Raw genomic sequence first — 26,214 nt, forward strand, 5'->3', positions numbered from 1 at the left:
AGGGACTTGGGTTTTAACTGAGGGATAATGAATGTCATTCACCCTACATTTCTCCAGGCCATTGATCAGCTCAATGTGTGGAATGGTACTACTTAAATCGCTATTTCTTGCTCAGAGCCTTGTTTTGTTTTGTTGTTTTAGCTAAAATTGACTTTGTATAAGCTAAATATGTATATGACACCATTCAGTGAAATACATAGAAAAAGTATCTACAATCATTTTACTAATAGAGGTTACCCCTTGGGTGTGGACTGAGATTTGAGGTACAAGAACAAAAAGAGGGTCAAAAAGGACTTCAGTCTTCTCTGTAGTGTTTTTATCATCATTTTAAAAAAATGTTTATGTCTTTATTTTGAGAGACAGAGAAGAGAGCAAGGGCTCACACAAGCAGGGGAGGAGCAGAGAAAGAGAGGGAGAGGAGAGACTCTCAAGCAGCTCCACACCCAGTGCAGAGCCTTGTGTGGGGCTCAATCTCACGAACCATGAGATCATGACCTGAGCCAAAATCAAGAGTCAGACACTTAACCAATTGAGCCACCCAGGTTCCCCAGTGTGAAAATAAACAGCGATAAGATAGTAATAGCAGTGTGCCGGAAGCAGGCCTCAGGGTGGGGGAACAATGAAATTTTCCCTGCTACTTAATCTCATCCCTGTGTTCTTGTTCTGTGCTCAAGGGAAACAAGGTTGATGTTTTGCTTATTCCGCTTCAGGATGACCTAGATAAAGCTTGGGCTGTTTGGCTTGTCTTGTCAGTTCCCTCCCTGCCCCAGGGAAGGGCAGTTCTTTTAGTATATAGATAAGTGAGGAGCATTGACACTGGGCAGGGGGCATCTGCATGAGTTTTTTAACCTGCTATTTCTTTCTAATCTGGTGTTACTTCTGCCATCACAGGGATGTTGCTAAGGGTGAGAGGTGCCCTTGGATCATCGCAGTTGTGTTGGCTCACCCACGTACTCACCTTGGCAGTGTATTCACTTCCTCTTTATCCTTTGTGAGGTGGAATGGACAGGAATTATTATTCCCATGTTATGAACTTGGGAACAAAGGCAAAGCATAAAAGTCAGAAGCAGAGGTGTATACCCAACACTGGGTTGGTTGCCCGCCAGTCTAAGGCCCTATCCATCTGACTACTCCTCATGTTCTTACTGACCACCTCAGAAGGTGGTTATGGATCAACTGAGTGCAGAACTCTGAATCCATAGTAACAGAACCACAGAAAGCCCACTGTGTGAATATTCAGATCATTTTCCTGACACAGGCTGCAGTGTGAATTCTGTCTCAGGCCTAGTGGAAAAACTCTACAACTTTTTTCCTGAGAATGAGGAACTTCTCAGTTGAAGGCTGTGCTTGGTATAGTAAAGATTGCAGGCTCAAGCTTTGCTGGAACCCATCACATTTTACCTGTAAGATACTGGACAGTTCACCTGACCTCTCTGAATTCCAGCTCTTTATCTGTCGAAGGGGAAAAATACTACCTACTTCATCGGATGACTATGAGGAATGAATAGAAGCCAGATGCTTGACCCAAAGCAGGCACTCATCATACATATTAGTCCCATTCATTCTCTGGGTCTTTCCTAATGGAGCACTGGCCATGAAAATATCTGGTAGGACCAACCTGGTTTGATGAGTTAGCCTAGTGGCGACAATAAAACCCACAAGTCATTTGGAACATTACTATCTGCATCCATTGAGGGAATATTCACTCAAAAGTGCCTCTTTTCAGGCTCAGCTTGGCCTGTGAGAACACAGGGAGGAAGAGGAGGAGGTGGAGAAAGAAGCCCCCCTAAGGGCATTGTTTTTACAGACTTTTTTTTTTTTTTTTTTTTGGTACATGAAGAGAAATTAAGATCAGTTGGCCAGGGCTGTGGACATCCTGTGCTCATCTTTTCTTTGGATACATGTCAAGAAAGGATATGACGCTTCTTTCAGTGTTTGATGTTGGCTATGACCATGGGGTGTAGTTTTTCATTGACTTTCTCCTGGATGAAGGTATTTGAAGACAGAGGACTTTAGTCATCAAGATTTTCAGGCCTCTGGCTCAGCAATAAAATGAAATGAGGGTCATGGTAGCATTCACATTAAATGGTTTTCCTCTAGTGTTAATACTGGAGCTTCCTATTCCTGAATATCTTTATTTTTAAATTGGCTGAAGCCCTTTGGTTGCCATAACAAAATTCAATTAAATTTGGCTGAAGGGAAAATTGAGAATTTTATGTATATGTAGGTTAGAAATGATTAAAGAAGATGATTTAAGTGATACAAACAAAGTTTATTTTAACCACTTCATGAAGCAAGTAGTCTCCACTCCCAAGGGTCTACAGAACTGAAAAATGGGGAGGAAGGCAGGAAGTTTTCACAGGATAAAGAATAAAGAAAACGCAGGAGAGGCACCTGGGTGGCTCAGTTGGTTAAGTGTCCAACTTCAGCTCAGGTCATGAGCTCATGGTTTGTGAGTTTAAGCCCCACGTCAGGCTCTGTGCTGACAGCTCAGAGCCTGGAGCCTGCTTTGGATTCTGTGTCTCCCTCTGTCTCTGTGCCACCCCTGCTCACACTCTGTCTTTGTGTCTCTCAAAAATAAACAAGCATTAAAAAAATGCAGGAAAAAATAGAAAATATATGATTGGCTGGGGCCACAGTCAACCTTGTTTGGGGTGAGAAGGAACAAGGAAATATGCATAGATCCAAGAGTTGGCTTGGTGTTTGAAAATTGTTTGACTGGATATATTGTGTTTCTGTTCAAGTGGAGCATTTACAGAGACATGAAAGTTATTTAGATTCTGTTTGCTGACAGCTCTATCTTGGGCCTAGAAATTTATTTTAACATATACATGTATATTGTATATACATATTCATGTATATGCATATAGATATATGCATATGTGTATTCTATGTATGCAAATTGTGTATAAAGATATGTAGAGGGATATGTCATAAAACTGGAATTTAAGAATATAGTAAAGCTGAAGGAAAGGGCTAGAATAAGGAATTGCAAAGCCATTGGGATATCTCCCTGGAAGTTCCTTGGGTTCTACTCTTCTCCCTGCCTCCCCTCTTCCTCCCCTCCCCTCCCTGCTGCCAGTGGAATATGGTTGTTAATCAGCCTTCTAAGAAAGTGATTGATGCTTATGGTTCTAACCATTTCTGAATCAGAGCTGTCTAGATCACAAATCCCAGTTCCTGAGGTGGGTAATTGTCCATCCTGGGCCAATGAGCTATTACAGCCAGGAGAAATGAGATACACAGTGGGGACACAGCTGCTGGAACCCATCCATTGTGAGCAAGGAAGCCACAGTCATTACAATTTATTACCAAGAACTGGAGACCCATTCTAGTCAGGCTATCAATGCTGCAAATGGAAAGCAAAAAATTACTAAATATGAGCAAATATAACCAAAATGACCAGAGTCATGACTGAGAAGAATAAATAAATCGTAGGATGCTTAAAGGACTAAGCCACCCAGGTACCCCCAAGCAAAGGTCTTTAAGGCAAATACAACAAGTACAGAAAATTTTAATATGTAATTATAGAAGAGAGTTCAAAGCCACATAGCCAGAGACATATTTGCTAATGTTAGTGTTTAAATAAAGTTGCTAGGAGCACCTAGGTGGCTCAGTTGGTTAAGCATCTGACTTCAGCTTAGATCAAGATCTCACAGTTTGGGGGTTCAAGACCCACATTGGGCTCTGCTGACAGCTCAGAGCCTGGAGCCTGCTTCAGATTCTGTGTCTCCCTCTCTCTCTGCCCCTTTCCTGCTGCACTCTGTCTCTCTTTCTTTCTCTTAAAAATAAACATTAAAAAAACTTTTTAAATAATAAATAAATAAACATTTAAAAAATTAAATAAAGTTGCTAATATTTAAAAATCTAAATATTTCATACCAAATTTTGTTTTATAGCTCCTCTTAAAAAATCAGAAGGCCTGGCAAAACTGGGTCCACAGTCTTGTCTGGAAATCATCACTGGAGCTAAGAGGTGGATGTCCCCTTGGAAGGGTAGGTGGTCTCTAGTTTGTTCCCTGCTCTGCCCAGCAAAGCAGGCTTCAATCACTCCATGGGTGTTGGAATATCACGATACTACCAGGGCCAGTCCCTCCTGAAACATCTGGCTCTTTAGAATGGAAACTGTTGAAAGAAAGAAAGAAAGAAAGAAAGAAAGAAAGAAAGAAAGAAAGAAAGAAAGAAATGGAGGGAGGGAGGGAGAGAGAGAGAGAGAGAAAGAAGGAAAGAAAGAAAGAAAGAAAGAAAGAAAGAAAGAAAGAAAGAAATGGAGGGAGGGAGGGAGAGAGAGAGAGAGAAAGAAAGAAGGAAAGAAAGAAAGAAAGAAAGAAAGAAAGAAAGAAAGAAAGAAAGAAAGAAAGAAAGAAATGGAGGGAGGGAGGGAGAGAGAGAGAGAGAGAGAGAGAGGGAGGGAAGGAAAGAAAGAAAGAAAGAAAGAAAGAAAGAAAGAAAGAAAGAAAGAAAGAAAGAGAAAGAAAAAAGAAAGAAAGAAAGAAAGAAAGAAAGAAAGAAAGAGAAAGAAAGAAAGAAAGAAAGAAAGAAAGAAAGAAAGAAAGAAAGAAAGAAAGAAAAGTATTTGATTGTTGAATACATTTTCTCTGACCTTGTTTAAGGAAAAACGTGTTTAATTAGTTGAAATTTTGGTATTGAAAGAGGGTTTCAACTGCCTCCATTTTCACCTCAAACTTTCTAATTAAGTTCTTTCCAGTTTATCTCTCAATTTAGGCAAAAGAATGCAGGCAAAGCATCCCCTGATGGGAACAGAAACTACCCCCTCTAGTAATAAGGACTGCCCAGAGCCAGCAAGACCCTGCCCATGATGATGATCCATTTGACCTTCAATGCCCACGTGCACTACCAACAAACTTTGTCTCACATTTTCCTTATATAAACCTGGAAGTATTTCCTGCACTTTGCAGATAGTCTTTGAGCCGCCAGTCTGCTGTCTTTACAGTGTTGACTTCTCTGAAATAAATTCTTTTCTTGGGGTGCCTGGGTGGCTCAGTTGGTTAACCAACTCTTGATTTCAACTCAGGTCATGATCTCACAGTTTGTGAGTTTGAGCCCCACATTGAGCCCCACAATGGGCAGTGCAGACCCTGTTTGGGATTCTCTCTCTCTCTCAAAAAACAAACATATAAATAAATAAACAAACTTAAAAAAGATAAATTTCTTTCTTGTTTCAACTCCACTCATCTCTCTGTCTTTGGATGCTGTCAGCGGCAAGTGGCCCAACTTGGTCTATGAGGGACCCTGGGAGCCAGGTGCTCTTGCATCCTGGGCACCCTGGCTACAGTACACTATTTTTGTAGAAAATTAAGGCAAAAATGAAGGCAGGACTGTAAGCTTTGAGAGGGTTGGGACTGTGTCTGCTTATTTATAGCTGAGTCTCCCGTGCCTAGAACATCACTGATGCCCATAAATATAGGAGGAGGGAATGAAGACATAATGTGGCATGCACTAACCAAACATTTTATGGAAAAACAGGGCAATCCTGCCTTGAGGGGACAGTACATGAAGAAAAACAGCACAAAACTTTCTGACATGTGTCATTGATTGCAGGCATGAGGCCACAAAGATAAGAGAGAATCATGATAGAAAACTGAGCTGGACTTAGAACTCTGCTTTCTAAAGCACTGTGGCAAATAATAGCATTTCCAGGAAGAGTTTTTAGTTATGTGGGAAAAAAGAAATATAAATAAGTAAAATGATTCCATAAACTTGTACACTATATAAAATGTCCTTAGAAGTAAAATAAAAATTACTCTGGGGATCTCTAGTAATGGAGGTGTCTAAATGCTTCTCTTGGATTTGTAGGGGTCAAGGGCAGGCCACACCAAGATGGGCTGCTTTAGTATAAAGATTATTTTGAGTTAAAAGCAGTTAAATGGAGCGCCCATCTGGCTTAATTGGTAGAGCATGCAACTCTTGATCTCAGAGTTTGAACCTTATGTTGCGCGTTGTAAGAAGTGAGATGATTCATTTTCAGAAATACCAAATAAAAGCTGTGTTGTCTAGTAACAATAGGTTTACAACCTATTGGAAATATGTACAAACTGGCCCTCCATCCAACTATGGAGTCCCAAACCCTTAAACATTTCACTTCCTGGTTCTTCCCCTCTCCATTTTGTGGGCTTTTCACGGGCTTTGCAAGGAGCATGAGCCAAAGAACTGAAGTCTCTGAGTCACCTTAAGAAATGTACATTTGTTCCAATCAGACTACTTTTTGGCCTTACATGGGCATAGGCAACTTCTGGGTAAGGCTGTAATCTTTGTAGTACTCAGCCAATGAGGAATCAGGGGAGGGTCTTGCATGCTAGGAGATAAATTGCCTGCTGTAGCTTCCCCAAGTGTGCCTGTCCATCAGACACCTGCTCTCCCAGGAATGATGATTAAAGCCTCACTTCACTGTGCTTCAAGTCCCTTCTTTGATTGGGTCACTGGGTTTATTTCTCACAGGTGTGGAGCCTATTTAAAAAAAATCAAGACCCAGTAGATTCAGGTAAAGTTCTTTATCTCCCCCACAACTAAATAAAGAGAACTTAGAAGACCTGCTCCAGGAAGAGTACTACCTCCATAGATAACTACATTATGATATGAACTAGAGGTAGAAGACAGGGAGGAACCTAGCAAGGCCTGTTTGAGCAAAGTTCTCTCTGATGTGGAGAACAAAGGCAAAAGAAAAAAAAAATTAAACTTCCTTACAACTTACAGCCCTTTGACAAGTAAGTACTTGAGACAAGCAAAGTGACCTTCTTCAAGGAGCTTAGCTGCCTCAATGTTAATACTTTGCTAAAGGCAAAAGGCAACCTTAGCCTGACATTAGGTGACCTCCAGGATCCTGAAAAAAACCCTTTAGAAACTTGCTTTACTTCTACCACCCCTGCCCCGCCCCCTGCCCAAGATATGTTTTAGCAATCATTCTCTAAACATAAGGCCCACTGATATACATGTGAAGGGTCTCGTGATTAAGAGTTTACTAGACAGCAGTAAATGACCTTTTCTTAACAGCAGCTAGCCCCTCAAGGTCATTTCCAGCAAGCTGGAAAGCTTGCTTTCAGGGTTCAAATTCCTTAGAGAGTTATGCCATCCCTAACCCCTCCCAGTTTGAAACTATACACTCAGTCACTCCTCACAACCTCAGTTCAGCTCTTTCTGCCCATGGGTCCCAACCTTGCACTTTAATAAAAACCACCCCCCCACCTTATTATTTTTTTTTTTTGCAAGAAATTCTTTCTTGACCCTTCACTCCCCAACATTTCACATCACTCTCTGTCTCATTGTTTCAGAATGGCCCAGAAAACATTTGTTTACCAAATATTTACACTTTTTCATCTTCCTAAGGATTGTATTCTTCCCCCTTTGAAGAACCTGATCCCTACCCATTTCTCCTTAGTTCAGAATGACATATATACCTCATTTTGGAGGTCTTTGGAATTTAAATGTCTGTATGGATTCCCTATAAGTACACTATTAAATTTTATTTTCTCCTGTTAATCTGTTTCGTGTCAATTTGATTCTTAGTCCCGTTAGAAGGACCTTTGAGGGGACAGGAATTCTTGCTCCTCAACAGATCATTTAGCAGTGAGCTGCCAGGAGGTTAAGAGGCTGGATGGAATGAGCTTTGAATGAACTTTGTGACGTTCTCATATAGAGAAACTAAGGCACCGAGGCAGGGACTAAGTCAATTGGACACAGTGTATCTGTGACCCTGGCAAGTCAGGAGCTAGAGGTCCCAATCCCTAGTCTACTTTCAAGATACCAAAGAACTATTTCCGGTCAGATTTCATTTTGGGGGGTGAGGTGGCAAAAAGGAGAATGGTGATGGCCTTTTCTGATTCTAGGAAGCAGGTCCAGAGGCCTGTAAGGTCATAGTCAAAGGTGATAGTCCTATTTGTCATCACTCTGAATTATATCTGGGCTGTATGCATGGAGCTGACTGATGACTCATATAAAGCTTGGAGACTTTGGCATCTCCTTTACCTAGGTACAGTCAAGATTTTCTCTTGTTTTTTTTTTTTCTTTAATTTTTTTAATGTATTTTGAGAGAGAGAGAGAGAGAGAGAGAGAGAGAGCAGGGTAGGGGCAGAGAGAGAGTGAGAGAGAGAGAGAGAGCAGGGTAGGGGCAGAGAGAGAGAGAGAGAGAGAGAGAGAGAATCCCAAGCAGGGATTCTAGACAACAGGGCTCGATCTCGTGACTAAAATCACGTGAGCCGAAATCAAGAGTTGGACGCTTAACTGACTGAGCCACCCAAGTGCCCCAAGATTTTCTCGTTTTGCTATACTGAGTGATAATTGTGATTCCATCTTACTTGAATGGAGTGTGTTCTGGGGACAAGGGAGAGAGTGCTGCTTTGCACATTGTAAGTCAAGGCTGACCCTTCTATGACTATTGTTGCGTATTGGGTAAGTGTCTGTCTTTTGAGTTTCTTAGAGGGTGCAGAGGAGGAAAATTCCAATGATAAAACAAAAGCAATGACTCTCAATGAGATAAAGATGTTCTTAGGCAGCCTGAGTGAAACTCTTCATGTCCTGCTGCTGGTACCTTGCCCCCAATCCCAGCCAGTTTGTCAAGTTCTGAGCTACTGCAGCAGGCCTCAAAATCCAGCCTCCAAGGCTAGAAGATTAAGGAGATGCCCTGAGGGTTAAGGCCTTTGGCACGTGTCTTCGTCAAAAATATGATCTTGGGTTCACATGGAGTGTTTTTGATGCCACAAGACCAGACTAAAGGAACAGATCAATTCTAGAAGGTCTTGGCCTTTGAGAACAGGTGTCATAAAGCAAGGATGTCCTGCTCATTTTTCTTCAACATTTAAGAAATATTTATTAGGCACCTACTAATTGTGGCAGGAAATGTTCTCTGTCCTGGGACACATCAGTGAACTAAATTTACAGACAGAAATCTCTGCTCCATAGGCTTACATTCTTGTGGGGATGGATGAGCCCCATGAAAATTTTCACAACTTCTTTGTCACTTCCTGTCCTGTTCCTGTCATCTCCTCCAGAGATAATCTGGGAAAACCAGATGAGACTCATCATACACTTATTTTGAGCTACCTTGGGAGAAGTCATATGATGGAGGAGGGCTGCTGTGGGTCTGAGATTATGTACAGGTTTGAATTGTCTAGTGAGACAGAGAAACTAAAGGAACCCCATGAAAAACTGCTTTCTTCACTCCTTTCCCTGCTTCTGTTCTTGCTAGAATCTGCACCCTACCCCCTTACAAATGCCTCACAGAACAGGTAATGTATGTCCTCCTTGTAAAGGTCAAGGAGTTAATGATCTCTTTGGAGTCTTCCAGCACAATAGATAACATCTAAGGAGTGACCAGGTGGGGTCATCATGAACCTGTTTTCCAAGACCACTGACTCATCAAGACCTGACTCCAGGGCATAAGTGACCTATGAAGAACATTTAAACACTCCTCTTTGTTCCTGGATGACTGAGAAGATATGTGCACCAGACCACAATCCTAAATAAAAACTCCAGACCCCAAGCAAGGATGAAACTCACTCACCTTTCCAGAGAGTCTCCAGGACACTCTGTATCTTCACTCTCTCCATGTCTTCAATAAACTCTATTCTCACTTCCTCTTGCCTCACCTTTGATTTCTATCCTGTGCAAAGCCAAGGACCCTCTTGGCTGGTCCTGTGGTACCTTCTCTGGGTCCTTGAACCCGGCCAGCCTATATCATCTAGCTTTTTATTTTATTTTATTTTTTTACTGCTTATTGCTCACACTTTTGAATGGCATTGTCTTGCCAAGAATGACACAAGCTCCATTTTAACCGATGAGGTTGGGGTTTGAGGCCTAATATGGGCAACATTTTATAAGTCTATGGAGCAACCAACACCCCCAGATTTTTCTGGTCACCCTCCTTGCATTTGCAAAGCTGAACCAAGAACTTAGCTTTGACTGGGGTCTTGCACACCCACAGGCCTCACCCTTGTAATGTAAATAGTTGCCAGAGACCCTGCCCAAGAGTCTGGCTGCACAGTCCAGAGTGAAGACACAGACTCTGGGGGGCAGAGTTTGGTTAATTGCTAAGTTATTTTTTTTTAGAAAGAGAGAATGTGTGAGTGGGGGAAAGGAGCAGAAGGAGAAAGGGAGAGAGACACAGAGAGAGAGAGACAGAGACAGAGAAAGAGAGAGAGAGAATCTTAAGCAGGCTCCATGCTCAGGTCAAAGCCTGACTTGGGCATGATCCCATAACTATGGGATCATGACCAGAGCTGAAATCAAGAGTTAACAAACTGAGTCACTCATGTGCCCCCTAAATTATTTCTTGCGTAATTATTTATTAAGCACCTTTGGTTTAGGTACTAGGGATGTAAGAGTGAACTTTAATGGATAGAGAGTCCTGGTCTTCATGGAAGTGACAGGTCATTGAGGGTGTGGGAAGGGTGTGGGGAGAAAAGATAAACAATGATGCTCATCAATCTCTTCTACAAATAGCACTTTTCAAATTCCAGTGTGCAATCCAATTACTTGGAGAGCTTATTAGAGCAGATTGCTGGGCTCCATGCCCAGAAACTGATTCAGTAGGTTTATGGTGGAGTCAAAGAATTTGCATTTCTAGCAAATTCTCAGGTGATACTACTTAAAATGTACTTTGCACAAATCATAGAAATCCAAGGTCACTACCTATTAGATGAAGGATTTAGTACCTTATGTGCTCCTCTAAGTATGGTTCCCCAGACTCCCTGGTGATCTTTATGAAAAGTACAGAAAGAAGTGGATTCTTGGTCCCTCCCCTAAAGGGAAGTTGTTCAGCTAATGAAAAAGAAGGGATTACTTACATATAGAGAAATGACCATGTGTTGCTATGTTAAAACCTTGAAGGAATTAAATATTGATGAGAAATAATACATTGATTGAACTAAAGGTGTTTACAATAATAATATTCAATGTTATGAGGTGGAGTTCATACACTATTGGTATGAGCATAAACAGCAATGTGTAACAAAAGCTATATTATCTTTTTAATGTTTATTTATTTGGGGGGGGAGGGGCAGAGAGAGAAGGAGAGAAAGAGAATCCCAAGCAGGCTCTGAGCTGCCAGCACAGAGCCCGATGCAGGGCTCGAACACATGAGCTGTGAGATCATGACCTGAGCCAAAACCAAAATTCAGTGACACAACCGACTGAGTCGCCCAGGCACTCCATACCAAAATTCTTTACAATAATGCTTTGAATTCAGTAATTCCTCATTTGAAAATTTGTATTAACTAACTAACAGGCAGTAAGAAACAATAGATCTCTGGGGCACCTGGGTGGTTCAGTTGGTTAAGCATCCAACTTCTGCTCAGGTCATGATCTCGTGGTCTGTGAGTTCCAGCCCTGCTGAGCTGACAGCTCAGAGCCTGAAGTCTGCTTAGCATTCTCTGTCTCCCTCTCTCTGCCCCTCCCCAACTCATCCTCTCCCTCTCTCTCTCAAAAATAAAAAAAAGGAAAAAAGAAATAATAGAGCTCATATACCATCTACCCAATTTCCTCCAATGTTAACATCTCACAAACTATAGTACAATATCACTCAGGATACTGACATCAACCTAATCCATAGATCTTGTTCAGATATCCCATTTTACTTGTACTTATTTATGCATGTGTATATGCATATGTGTGTATTTAGAGATAAACAGTTTTATCACATTGTATAGGTTTGTGTGTCCATCACCAGTCAACATACAGAACAATTCCATCATCACAAAGTTAAATTATTTTGCTGTTTTATAACCACACTTACCTTGCAATGTCATAAATATTTAGCTATAAGTATGTTTCTTGTAGTAATCTTTTTAATAGGTTAAAAAAAAAACAAAATAGCTTCAATATTCATTAATAGGATATTGATTACATTAATTAATGCATATCCATAAAATAAAATTACAGGGGCACCTGTGTGGCTCAGTCAGTTAGGCATCCAATTCTTGATCTCAGCTCAGGTCATGATCTCACAGTTCATTGGTTTGAGCCCCATGTTGGGCTCTGTGCTGACAGCACAGTGTCTGCTTGGGATTCTGTCTCTCTCCTTCTCTCTCCCCCTCCCCTGCTCTTTCTCTCAAAACAAATAAATAAACTTTAAAAAAAACAAACAAACCATGCAAACCTTAAGTTTGATAGCACATTATCCAGCAACTTACAAAGAGGTTTATAATAATTCAGTAAAAATAATCTTGCAAGTATATTTTTATTTTCTCCTTTTTCACTTGTTCATATTTTCTGATAGTTTTATAATTACCACATATTACTCAAAAATTGTTTTATTGTGGTAAAATATACATAACATTTTGAACGTACAGTTCAATGGTATTAAATACATTCACATTGCTGTGAAACCATCACCACTATCCATCTCCAGGACTTTTTCATCATCCCATACAAAAACTCTGCACCCATTAAACAGTAACTCTCCATTCCCCTCTCCCTCCAGATCCCGGCAAGCACTGTTCTAGTTTCTGTCTCTGGGTATTTTACTACTCCAGGCACCTCATGTAAGTGAAATCATATGATATTGTCCTTTTGTGACTGGCTTATTTCACTTAACATAACATCTTCAAGTTTCATCCATGTTGGAGCATGTATGTGATGCCACACTGATTAGTAATCCATAGGCTACCATTAAATACAAAGTCACTTATAGTAAGCCTCATATTTGTGAGATTTTTGCATATTTTTAACCGTGAATTGCAACGCCAAAGGTAAGTCAAGTCTGAAGTACCAAGGCTAAACCATCTTTTGTACTGAATTTGGTGGGGGTGACCTGGTAGAAGGAAGGTTAGTTTAGGCCGGGGAAATGACATTCATGAGGACTGAAAAGTGGAGACCCAACACAACACAAGTGGTGACAAGAAGCCAATCCACCTGGCTATGCTCAGGAGCCTGAGCAGGGCAATACTGAGAAAAACACAGAAGATGCTACGGTTTGAATGTTTGTGTTACCCCCAAATTAATATGTTGAAAATCCTAATGCCAGGGGCGCCTAGGTGGCTCAGTTAGTTAAGCAACCGACTTCAGCTCAGGTCATGATCTCGCAGTCGATGAGTTCAAGCCCTGCGTCGGGCTCTGTGCCGATAGCTCAGAGCCTGGAGCCTGCTTCAGATTCTGTGTCTCCCTCTTTGCCCCTCCCCCACTCACACTCTGTCTCTCTCTCTCTCAAAGAATAAATAAACATTAAAAAAAATTTAGAAAATCCTAATGCCCGATGTAATGGTATTAGGAGGTATCCTTTAGGAGGTGCTTAGGTCATGGGGGTGGAGCACTCATTTTTGGGATTTGTGCTCTTATAAGATAATGCTCCCCTTATAAGAGATATCTCAGAGAGATCCCTCATCCCTTCTGCCATCTGGGGATACGAATAGAAGTCTGTGACCTGGAAGAGGGCCCTCACCCTACCAGGCCAGCACCCTGAGCTCAGACATCCAGTCTCCAGAACCATGAGAAATAAATCTATGTTGTTTGTAAGCCACCCAACCTGAGGCACTTTTGTCAAAGCAGCCTGAATGGACGCATGATAAAGGCAAAGGTTGAGGGACAAAATGTACATATAAACAGTTTCAGCGTAATAAGAGATGCCATTTCAAGCCAGAGGGAATTGAAGCTGATGAGATAAAACATATTCAAATTGTTGTTTAGAGAAAGAAGTACTGCTGACTTGTGCAGTTTGGAAGGCAGGAGGCCGAGACAGGCATGCAGGGGAGGCACAACCTTTCCAGTTGGGTACAGATGGGTTCAAACTTGCCCTGTGAGGCTCACTGAGGCACCCACTCTCTACTGTACCAGTCAGGATTTGTTGTGTAGACTGCATGCCTAGTTGAGAGAAGGAAACTGAATGTAACAAGAGGAAACTGTCAGAAAATGGAGCAGTCAGGGGAGGTCAGGATGAAGTGGAGCCTGGAGAACTTAGGAGAACCTTGCTTTTATGACTGTTGTTTGGGATTGAAGTAAGGGCAAAACCCAGGACAGATGCTGCAGCCTAGCTGGTGAGTCATGCCCTGAACACCGACTAGAGTCAAGAAGCTAGGGTGGGAGTTTACCTGCCTAGTCTTGTTCTGGTTCCTTGATATCTTCTTCACCATATAGTAAGAGAGTCAAAGGAGCTGAGAGCAGATGTGAAGAAGGGCTGGTGTTTAAGAAGTGATCCATGGGGACAATGGGAAGCTCCCCTTTTGTTTCACCCCAACCAGCCCAAGGTTATAATCCTGGCCTGGGGAATAGCTATCAGAATGGACAGGAAAAGGCAGACTCAGAGACGGGGAAAAACCACAAGATTAACAAAACATCTCACAGGGTGAAGGACTTTGGAAGCTACCTAAGGTCAACTTCTCATCTAAAGAAAATGATTACTAACATTCTTGAGGACCTCCTTCACATTAGGCTGTTCTAAGTGCTTTAAATGTAAGTCTTTTGATCCCCTCCAGAGTCTTGGGGACATTATGACCCCTGTTTAGAGATGAGGCAGCAGAGGTTAGGCAGCCTGCCTGAGGCAGCAGATGGTGAGTGGTAGAATCTGGATCAGAACCTAGGTAGGTGCTCCATCAACACCTGTAGGTTGGCCATCAAGCAATTCTACTTTCTTTTAGGTATGAATACTTCTAGAGTCCAACTGCCCACTGAACTTCTATTCCCACATTCCTCCACTTATGCACAAAGGACAGAGCAAAATATTTCTTTCTGTCCCTATGCAGTATCCTTTTGGGTGACTAGGAACCTCTTTCTTGTACTCTGTCATTTTTCTACACTTCTGCCCATGCCCAACCTCAGGAGCCCACCCAGCTTCATCCCATCATATCATCTGTATTCAGGCCAGCAAGGGCCCATCTGCCCCTCATGTCTGAGACTGCCAAGTCCCCTTGTCCTGGTCCTCATATTATTTCTTTTTTTAATGTTTTTTAAAAAATATTTAATATTTATTTTTGAGAGACAGAGCACAAGTCGGGGAGGAGCAGAGAGAGAGGGAGACACAGAATCCAAAGCAGGCTCCAGGCTCTGAGTTGTTAGCACAGAGCCTGATGCGGGGCTCAAACTCACAAACTACAAGATCATGACCTGAGCCAAAGTCAGATGCTTAACCAACTGAGCCACCCTGGTGCCCCATCTTTTTTTTTTTTTAATGTTTATTTATTTATTTTGAGAGAGAGTGAATGGGGAAGAGGCAGAGAAAGAGGGAGAGAGAAAATCCCAAGCAGGCTCCATGCTGCCAGTGCAGAGACCAACACGGGGCTCGAACCCAGAAAACACAAAGTATGAGATCATGACCTGAGCCAAAACCAAGGGTTGGATGCTTAACTGACTGAGCCACCCAGCCGCCCCATGGTCCTGATTCTTAACAGCAGAAGGGCCATTTAAAAGATAAACCTCTATCTTGCTAATATCGCTTACCCTGGTTAGAAGAAAAGGAATGACCCAAACAGTCTGAAACTGGGGCCCTCTAGGCTGAAAATGAAAGTGCTAGGTACACTAAAGAAGTATATTATTATTTAAGGCAATATTATGAGTTCAGGTCTCTGGTTGGCCCATAGGGGAATTAATAAACTCTTCTTTGCCATCAGCAGCCTTCAGATTTCATGTTACGGGTGCTGGGAAACCAGGTTTCAAATACATTCAAAGTGGATAGCACATGATTCCAGTGGGTCTAGGGTCATTCAACAGAGGTGCTGGTATGTACACATTTGAGGCTTAGCAAGCTGTTTCCCTAAGATTCTTAGAGCAATTGAGAATGTCTTTTTGTTGAAATCCTCCTCCTCCTGGCAGGAATGAGAATGGAAAGAGCAAGTAGATGAGACAGGGACAGAGAACTCCAAATGACTGCACCTACCCCATGGCACAAACTCTAATCCTCAAAATTTCCTTATGTTCAGCAGAGATGCATTTTGGATTGAGTCTGCACTTTGAAGCCCACAGAGAAAGGACCTTCTCTTCCCAATGACAACCCTTTCTGAAGGAGAAAAAAATCCCCATTTCCTTTACATATATGTGTGTGTTCATTCTACAATGCCACTTTCCAGGCCTCCATCATCCTGATCATCCTGCTCTGATTTATTCAAGTTTGCCAAAATACTTTTTAAAATATGGCACCAAGAATTGAAAGATTATTTCCTCAGAGTAGTTAATGCTGCATACATAATGTCTGAACAAGGCAGGAGGAGACAAGAAATGGAAGTGATTTTAAGGAAGTGAGCTTGAGGACTGGAAAGATGTTATTGAAAAACTGCACATAGTGGTTCAGATGTAAGATAATTTGGGGGTGGCGATGTTTCCTGGTGGAAACAGGAAAAATAGTCCTGAAGGGAGAAGAGATTAGGACTGGAGGTATAAAGAGTCTTCAGCCTAGATGTAAGCGGTGGGAGATAATCCAATGAAGAAGGGGAAAACTCCCATTTGTGGAGGACAAGGATAATGAGGCTGTGCCAGACATTTTCCCAGGGTTAATGTCATCTAGTCTGCACAATTTTGTCAGGAATCAGCCATCATGAGGGAGAGTGAGGCTGATAAAACCTAAGTAACTTTCCCAGGGCCACTCAACCGCTAAGTGAAAGGGCTGGGACTCCGACTTGGGTGAGTTGTCAGGGAGTGTGATGACAGCCTCAAGAACTTGTTCCCAAACCAAAGGAGTCAAGTATGAATTGCTGACGAGCACAAGTGCATGAAGGTTTCCTAGGTGGTCTGTGGACTGAGTACAGATTTAGTGCTTATGAAATAATAAAGTCTACAGTTTGCTGGGAGGCTGGGTAGCACAGAGCTTAATGGTTAGGAATACAGGCTGTAAAGAGACCTGGCTTCAAATCATAGCTTTGCCCTTTGTGTATTGTGCATTCATGGGAAAATTTCTCTACTTTTCTACCTTTAGTTTCTTTGTCTATAAAAGGCTATGAATAATACCAACTTTGTAGCATTGTTACAAGGACTAAATGAGATCTAGTTTGTAATGGATATTTTCATATATCTCTGTAAGTAAAATATATATAAAGAGTGTATATGAGAAATGCTTACGTCATAAGCATTCAACAAAAGATAGTTATTTCTATGTAAATTATTCATTTGTCCTTGGCACTCAACATTGAGCCCCTTTTTATTTTAATTTTTCTTAATGTTTACTTTTTTAAACAACTTTTTAACATTTATTCAGTTTTGAGAGGGGGCAGGGGCAGAGAGAGGGAGACACAGAATTCAAAACAGGCTCCAGGCTCAGACCTGTCAGCACAGAGCCTGACGCAGGGCTTAAACTCACAAACTGTGAGATCATGACCTAAGCTGAAGTTGGTAGCTTAACTGACTGAGCCACCCAGGCATCCTGAGCCCCTTTATAAAATGGAGAACGAGGGGTGCCGGGGTGGCTCAGTCAGTTAAGCATCCAACTCTTTATTTCTGCTCGGGTCATGATCTGATGGTTTGTAGGGTGAGCCCTGCGTTGGGCTCTGCGCTGACAGTCTGGAGCCTGCTTGGGATTCTCTCTGCACCTCCTCTCTGCCCCTCCCACATGCTCTCTCTCTCTCTCTAAATAAATAAATAAACTTAAGAAAAATTAAAATGGAAGGTAGCCTGGGTGGCTCAGTCAGTTAAGCGTCTGACTTCAGCTCAAGTCATGATCTCGTGGTTTGTGAGTTCAAGCCCCGAGTCAGGCTCCGTGCTGACAGCTTGGAGCCCGGAGACAGCTTCTGATTCTGTGTCTCCCTCTCTCTCTCTCTGCCCCTCCACCAGTCATGCTCTGTCTCTGTCTCAAAAATAAATAAACATTAAAAAAAAAAGAAAGAAAGAAAGAAAAATTAAAATGGAGAATGAGGGGTGCCTGGGTGGCTTAGTCAGTTGACTATCTGACTCGATTTTGGCTCAGGTCATGATTCCAGGGTTGTGGCAGTAACCTCTGTGTTGGGCTCCATGCTGAATGTAGAGCTTGCTTGAGATCTCTCTCTTTCTACCCCTCTCCCCTGCTCATACTCTCTCTCTAAAATACAAATTAATTAATTAATTAATTAATTAAAATTAATTAAAAAATAAAAAATAAAATAAAATGGAGAATGAGTGTGGTAGATTATAATGTGTCACCTTGGCTTAGCTTGAGCTACTTTCCCCAAAGTTCCCTTCTGTGTGTGTTAGAAGATCCATGAGAGATTCTTGTGGCAGAGATCCTAGAGACTGAGGGCAGAAGTGAAGTAACAGCCATTTTTGTAGCTTACACACATTGTCATCTATTGGCTGGCTCACCTTGCTGCTGTGAAGATGCAGTCAGGCCTACGACTGCTCCAGCTTCCTGAGTCCTCCTCCAGCATCTCCGGCTCCTGGGCCAGGTGTGTGTGTTTAGCTCTCTGATAAGGGTCCCAGCTTCTGCAGGATGATAACACCGTCAAGGTTGGAGGCAACAAAGACTGTCACGGTTTTATTTCATTTTTAGGGTCCAGCTTGTGCTTGCTCTCTTCTACCTTAGGTTGGGCTTCTCTTCCCCACTGCCTGCCTGCTGACTATATTTATCGCCTAGTTAGGGTTGCCAGATTTAGCAAATAAAAATATAGGATGCTCAGTCAAATTAATTTCAGATAAGCAACAAACAATTTTTTAGTGTATATTTATCTGTAATTCACATCTGACTGGGCATTCTGTTTTTGTTTGTTTGTTTGTTTGCTAATTCTGGCAACCCTAAGAGCAGAAGAGTAAGTGATTAGAGAAAGAGGATTGCTGGGCAGAATCCCACTGAGGATAGTGACTGAGTTTACAATTACACCATTAAATACCCAGCTGAGTGCTTTTCTCCAGCAGGGCTCAGCTGCCCAGGTGCAGGTAAGGCCTAGATAATTAAGTTCATTCAGAGTTAGGACTTTTATCAGGTGGATGTTGGTAAAAAGCACAAGACAGTTTAGGGCAGAAGTTTGCAAACTTGAGTTTGCCACAGCATCACTCAGAAGACTTTGTCAGAACACAGATTGCACGGTTCCACCCCTGAAGTTTCTGATTCAGTTGGTCTGAGGTAGGACCCAAGAATGCGCACTTCTAATGAGTGCTGCTGGTCTAGGGACCACACCTTAAGACCCACTGGAGTAGAATGAAATGGGAGACCATGAGACCTAAAAGTAGATAAAGGGAGGGAAGGACAATGGAGGGGCTGATGGGCAGAGTGTATTCCTGCTCTTCACTGTGGGCAGAAGACTGGCGACTTTGGAGGGGTTGTTTGTTCCACCTCCTTCAGTCTATTCTTTGCTGTCTTCTAAATTTGACTATATATGTACTATCTCTGTCCTTCCTCTGACACTGGCATCTGCCTCCTTTTTAACCAGGGAATTTTTGAGAACTCTGGTGTCATGACCCTGGTGTCCAGTGTGATCTATGAGAAGCTGGGCATTAAAACAAATGCACTAATGGAGGCAACATCACCACAGGGATGCAGAAGTGAAGAGCACAAGGTAACAAGATCCCACACAGAGACCTGCGGGAAGAGAGGATGAGAGAGGAAAGAAAATGGAGGGGGGAGGGGTGAAGGAGGACATGGAAAAGAGAGAGCACGATGCACAAGAAACAGAATGCACGAAGAGAAAGGCAAAACCCAAACCAAGAAAACTGCACAGAGGAAAGAGAAGTACAAATATACAAAGGTTTGGAAAGCGAAGGGGCTAACTGCCTCAGAGAGTTATCTCAGAGGGACTGAGTGATGAAGGAGAACAATGAGGCATAAAGAGCCACAGGAAAGATGAATATAATCTTGTCATCTAAACTGTATGAATATAATCTTGTCATCTAAACTGTGTGTTCTGGGACTGTTTGATCATGTTTCATGTACTCATCCTATATCCTACACTATAGAGTACAAAAAAGTACTCTATAGAGAACAAAGAGTAAAAAGTACACTATAGAGAACAAAATCCCCGAGAAAACCGCCAGAGGATTAGCAGAACGGAGTCGCCGGAGCGAAACGCAGACGAGAGGCCCACGGAAGAGGGTAGGAAGGGCGGCGAGGTGGTGCGCGCTCCACGGACTGGCGGGAGGGAGCCGGGGCAGAGGGGCGGCTCGCCGGCCAAGCAGAGCCCCTGAGTCTGGCTTGCAAAAGCGGAGGGGCCGGGCGGACTGTGTTCCCACAACAAGCGCGACTTAGCGTCTGGGAGGTCATAAGTTAACAGCTCTGCTCGGAAAGCAGGAAGGCTGGAGGACAAAGGGAGGGAGAGCTGCTGAGCCCCCTGACAACGGAGCTCAGTTTGGTGGGGAACAAAGGCGCTCGCCAGCGCCATCTCCCCCGCCCATCCCCCAGCCAAAATCCCAAAGAGAACCAGTTCCTGCCAGGGAACTTGCTCGCTCCGCGCAAACACCCAACTCTGTGCTTCTGCGGAGCCAAACCTCCGGCAGCGGATCTGACTCCCTCCCGCTGCCACAGGGCCCCTCCTGAAGTGGATCACCTAAGGAGAAGTGATCTAAGCCTGCCCCTCCTGCCCCTGTGCACCTTGCCTACCCACCCCAGCTAATACGCCAGATCCCAGCATCACAAGCCTGGCAGTGTGCAAGTAGCCCAGATGGGCCACACCACCCCACAGTGAATCCCGCCCCCAGGAGAGGGGAAGAGAAGGCACACACCAGTCTGACTGTGGCCCCAGCGGTGGGCTGGGGGCAGACATCAGGTCTGACTGCGGCCCCGCCCACCAACTCCAGTTATACACCACAGCACAGGGGAAGTGCCCTGCAGGTCCTCACCACGCCAGGGACTATCCAAAATGACCAAGCGGAAGAATTCCCCTCAGAAGAATCTCCAGGAAATAACAACAGCTAATGAGCTGATCAAAAAGGACTTAAATAATATAACAGAAAGTGAATTTAGAATAATAGTCATAAAATTAATCGCTGGGCTTGATAACAGTATACAGGACGGCAGAGAATCTCTTGCTACAGAGATCAAGGGACTAAGGAACAGTCACGCGAGGAGCTCTGAAAAACGCTTTAAACGAAATGCATAACAAAATGGAAACCACCACAGCTCGGCTTGAAGAGGCAGAGGAGAGAATAGGTGAACTAGAAGATAAAGTTATGGAAAAAGAGGAAGCTGAGAAAAAGAGAGATAAAAAAATCCAGGAGTATGAGGGGAAAATTAGAGAACTAAGTGATACACTAAAAAGAAATAATATATGCATAATTGGTATCCCAGAGGAGGAAGAGAGAGGGAAAGGTGCTGAAGGGGTACTTGAAGAAATAATAGCTGAGAACTTCCCTGAACTGGGGAAGGAAAAAGGCATTGAAATCCAAGAGGCACAGAGAACTCCCTTCAGACGTAACTTGAATCGATCTTCTGCATGACATATCAGGGTGAAACTGGCAAAATACAAGGATAAAGAGAAAATTCTGAAAGCAGCAAGGGGTAAACGTGCCCTCACATATAAAGGGAGACCTATAAGACTCGTGACTGATCTCTCTTTTGAAACTTGGCAGGCCAGAAAGAATTGGCACGAGATTTTCAGGGTGCTAGACAGAAAAAATGTGCAGCCAAGAATCCTTTATCCAGCAAGTCTGTCATTTAGAATAGGAGAGATAAAGGTCTTCCCAAACAAACAAAAACTGAAGGAATTTGTCAACACTAAACCAGCCCTACAAGAGATCCTAAGGGGGACCCTGTGAGATAAAGTTCCAGAGACATCACTACAAGCATAAAACATACAGACATCACAATGACTCTAAACCCGTATCTTTCTATAATAACACTGAATGTAAATGGATTAAATGCGCCAACCAAAAGACATAGGGTATCAGAATGGATGAAAAACAAGACCCATCTATTTGCTGTCTACAAGAGACTCATTTTAGACCTGAGGACACCTTTAGATTGAGAGTGAGGGGATGGAGAACTATTTATCATGCTACTGGAAGCCAAAAGAAAGCTGGAGTAGCCATACTTATATCAGACAAACTAGACTTTAAAGGCTGTAACAAGAGATGAAGAAGGACATTATATAATAGTTACAGGGTCTATCCATCAGGAAGAGCTAACAATTATAAATGTCTATGCACCGAATACCGGAGCCCCCAAATATATAAAACAATTACTCATAAACATAAGCAACCTTATTGATAAGAATGTGGTAATTGCAGGGGACTTTAACACCCCACTTACAAAAATGGATAGATCATCTAGACACACGGTCAATAAAGAAACAAGGGCCCTGAATGAGACATTGGATCAGATGGACTTGACAGATATATTTAGAACTCTACATCCCAAAGCAACAGAATATACTTTCTTCTCGAGTGCACATGGAACATTCTCCAAGATAGATCATATACTGGGTCACAAAACAGCCCTTCATAAGTTTACAAGAATTGAAATTATACCATGCATACTTTCAGATCACAATGCTATGAGGCTTGAAATCAACCACAGAAAAAAGTCTGGAAAACCTCCAAAAGCATGGAGGTTAAAGAACACCCTACTAACGAATGAGTGGGTCAACCAGGCAATTAGAGAAGAAATTAAAAAATATATGGAAACAAACGAAAATGAAAATACAACAATCCAAACGCTTTGGGACGCAGCGAAGGCAGTCCTGAGAGGAAAATACATTGCAATCCAGGCCTATCTCAAGAAACAAGAAAAATCCCAAATACAAAATCTAACAGCACACCTAAAGGAACTAGAAGCAGAACAGCAAAGGCAGCCTAAACCCAGCAGAAGAAGAGAAATAATAAAGATCAGAGCAGAAATAAACAATATAGAATCTAAAAAAACTGTAGAGCAGATCAACGAAACCAAGAGTTGGTTTTTTGAAAAAATTAACAAAATTGATAAACCTCTAGCCAGGCTTCTCAAAAAGAAAAGGGAGATGACCCAAATAGATAAAATCATGAATGAAAATGGAATTATTACAACCAATCCCTCAGAGATACAAACAATTATCAGGGAATACTATGAAAAACTATATGCCAACAAACTGGACAACCTGGAAGAAATGGACAAATTCCTGAACACCCACACTCTTCCAAAACTCAATCAGGAGGAAACAGAAAGCTTGAACAGACCCATAACCAGCGAAGAAATTGAATCGGTTATCAAAAATCTCCCAACAAATAAGAGTCCAGGACCAGATAGCTTCCCAGGGGAGTTCTACCAGACGTTTAAAGCAGAGATAATACCTATCCTTCTCAAGCTATTCCAAGAAATAGAAAGGGAAGGAAAACTTCCAGACTCATTCTATGAAGCCAGTATTACTTTGATTCCTAAACCAGACAGAGACCCAGTAAAAAAAGAGAACTACAGGCCAATATCCCTGATGAATATGGATGCAAAAATTCTCAATAAGATACTAGCAAATCGAATTCAACGGCATATAAAAAGAATTCTTCACCATGATCAAGTGGGATTCATTCCTGGGATGCAGGGCTGGTTCAACATTCGCAAATCAATCAACGTGATACATCACATTAACAAAAAAAAAAGAGAAGAACCATATGATCCTGTCAATCGATGCAGAAAAGGCCTTTGACAAAATCCAGCACCCTTTCTTAATAAAAACCCTTGAGAAAGTTGGGATAGAAGGAACATACTTAAAGATCATAAAAGCCATTTATGAAAAGCCCACAGCTAACATCATCCTCAACGGGGAAAAACTGAGAGCTTTTTCCCTGAGATTAGGAACACGACAAGGATGCCCACTCTCACTGCTGCTGTTTAACATAGTGCTGGAAGTTCTCGCATCAGCAATCAGACAACAAAAGGAAATCAAAGGCATCAAAATTGGCAAAAATGAAGTCAAGCTTTCGCTTTTTGCAGATGACATGATATTATACATGGAAAATCCGATAGACTCCACCAAAAGTCTGCTAGAACTGATACAGGAATTCAGCAAAGTTGCAGGATACAAAATCAATGTACAGAAATCAGTTGCATTCTTATACACTAACAATGAAGCAACAGAAAGACAAATAAAGAAACTGATCCCATTCATAATTGCACCAAGAAGCATAAAATACCTAGGAATAAATCTAACCAAAGATGTAAAAGATCTGTATGCTGAAAACTATAGAAAGCTTATGAAGGAAATTGAAGAAGATTTAAAGAAATGGAAAGACATTCCCTGCTCATGGATTGGAAAAATAAATATTGTCAAAATGTCAATACTACCCAAAGCTATCTACACATTCAATGCAATCCCAATCAAAATTGCACCAGCATTCTTCTCGAAACTAGAACAAGCAATCCTAAAATTCATATGGAACCACAAAAGGCCCCGAATAGCCAAAGGAATTTTGAAGAAGAAGACCAAAGCAGGAGGCATCACAATCCCAGACTTTACTCTCTACTACAAAGCTGTCATCATCAAGACAGCATGGTATTGGCACAAAAACAGACACATAGACCAATGGAATAGAATAGAAACCCCAGAACTAGACCCACAAACGTATGGCCAACTCATCTTTGACAAAGCAGGAAAGAACATCCAATGGAAAAAAGACAGTCTCTTTAACAAATGGTGCTGGGAGAACTGGACAGCAGCATGCAGAAGGTTGAAACTAGACCACTTTCTCACACCATTCACAAAAATAAACTCAAAATGGATAAAGGACCTGAATGTGAGACAGGAAACCATCAAAACCTTAGAGGAGAAAGCAGGAAAAGACCTCTCTGACCTCAGCCGTAGCAATCTCTTACTCGACACATCCCCAAAGGCAAGGGAATTAAAAGCAAAAGTGAATCACTGGGACCTTATGAAGATAAAAAGCTTCTGCACAGCAAAGGAAACAACCAACAAAACTAAAAGGCAAGCAACGGAATGGGAAAAGATATTTGCAAATGACATATCGGACAAAGGGCTAGTATCCAAAATCTATAAAGAGCTCACCAAACTCCACACCCGAAAAACAAATAACCCAGTGAAGAAATGGGCAGAAAACATGAATAGACACTTCTCTAAAGAAGACATCTGGATGGCCAACAGGCACATGAAAAGATGTTCAGCGTCGCTCCTTATCAGGGAAATACAAATCAAAACCACACTCAGGTATCACCTCACGCCAGTCAGAGTGGCCAAAATGAACAAATCAGGAGACTATAGATGCTGGAGAGGATGTGGAGAAACGGGAACCCTCTTGCACTGTTGGTGGGAATGCAAACTGGTGCAGCCACTCTGGAAAGCAGTGTGGAGGTTCCTCAGAAAATTAAAAATAGACCTACCCTATGACCCAGCAATAGCACTGCTAGGAATTTATCCAAGGGATACAGGAGTACTGATGCATAAGGCCACTTGTACCCCAATGTTCATAGCAGCACTCTCAACAATAGCCAAATTGTGGAAAGAGCCTAAATGTCCATCAACTGATGAATGGATAAAGAAATTGTGGTTTATATACACAATGGAGTACTACGTGGCAATGAGAAAAAATGAAATATGGCCCTTTGTAGCAACGTGGATGGAACTGGAGAGTGTGATGCTAAGTGAAATAAGCCATACAGAGAAAGACAGATACCATATGGTTTCACTCTTATGTGGATCCTGAGAAACTTAACAGGAACCCACGGGGGGGGGGGGGAAGGAAAAAAAAAAAAAAAAGAGGTTAGAGTGGGAGAGAGCCAAAGCATAAGAGACTGTTAAAAATTGAGAACAAACTGAGGGTTGATGGGGGGTGGGAGGGAGGAGAGGGTGGGTGATGGGTATTGAGGAGGGCACCTTTTGGGATGAGCACTGGGTGTTGTATGGAAACCAATTTGTCAATAAATTTCATAAAAAAAAAAAAAAGAGAACAAAATCCCCAAGTTGAGAGGATATGAGTGTATGGGTGCAGGTGTGTGATTTTTTTATTCTGTGCTTTATTACTCATGCTGTTTTCCTTTTGCATGTCTCATTTACAATGGTCTGGTAAGATAGTGAGGACCATCACCAACATCAACATCATCATCGGAATAACACAATACTGACAATAATAGCTATTATATGCCAGACACTATACTGTTTTACATATATTATCTCAATCAGTCCTTCTTTCCTTTCACAAACCCATGAGATTGGAAAATCAGCCTCCTCTTTCAGATGAGGGTATTTGCCAATAATGGGATGTGAAGCCAAGTCTCCTCCGTACATCCTCCCATCTACCCAACACTAACAGTCCGGGCCTCTTTTATGATTACATTTCTAAAATCAGGAAGGAACACTTCCACTTGGAGGTATAAGGGAAGGCTGGTCTGGAATGCCAGGAAATGTGAGGTTGAGGAAAGGGGAGGAGGAGAAGTGCAAATTGTTAATCGTACCTCAAATTTACT

At 42.2% G+C, this 26,214-nt stretch overlaps 1 protein-coding gene across 7 annotated transcripts in view; it reads right to left on the reverse strand.

Moving 5' to 3' along the window:
• Nucleotides 1–26,214, reverse strand: part of LMLN (leishmanolysin like peptidase) — a 149,279-nt gene that overhangs the window by 28,526 nt on the left and 94,539 nt on the right. For all 7 annotated transcript variants that reach the window (XR_006585130.1, XR_006585132.1, XR_006585134.1 and 4 more), the window contains one exon: nt 18,204–18,323. The gene's annotated coding sequence lies outside the window, so the exon portion shown is untranslated. The remainder of the gene's footprint in view (nt 1–18,203; nt 18,324–26,214) is intronic.

This window comes from Felis catus, chromosome C2, assembly GCF_018350175.1.
Source record: "Felis catus isolate Fca126 chromosome C2, F.catus_Fca126_mat1.0, whole genome shotgun sequence".
In the NCBI taxonomy this organism is placed as follows: domain Eukaryota; kingdom Metazoa; phylum Chordata; class Mammalia; order Carnivora; family Felidae; genus Felis; species Felis catus.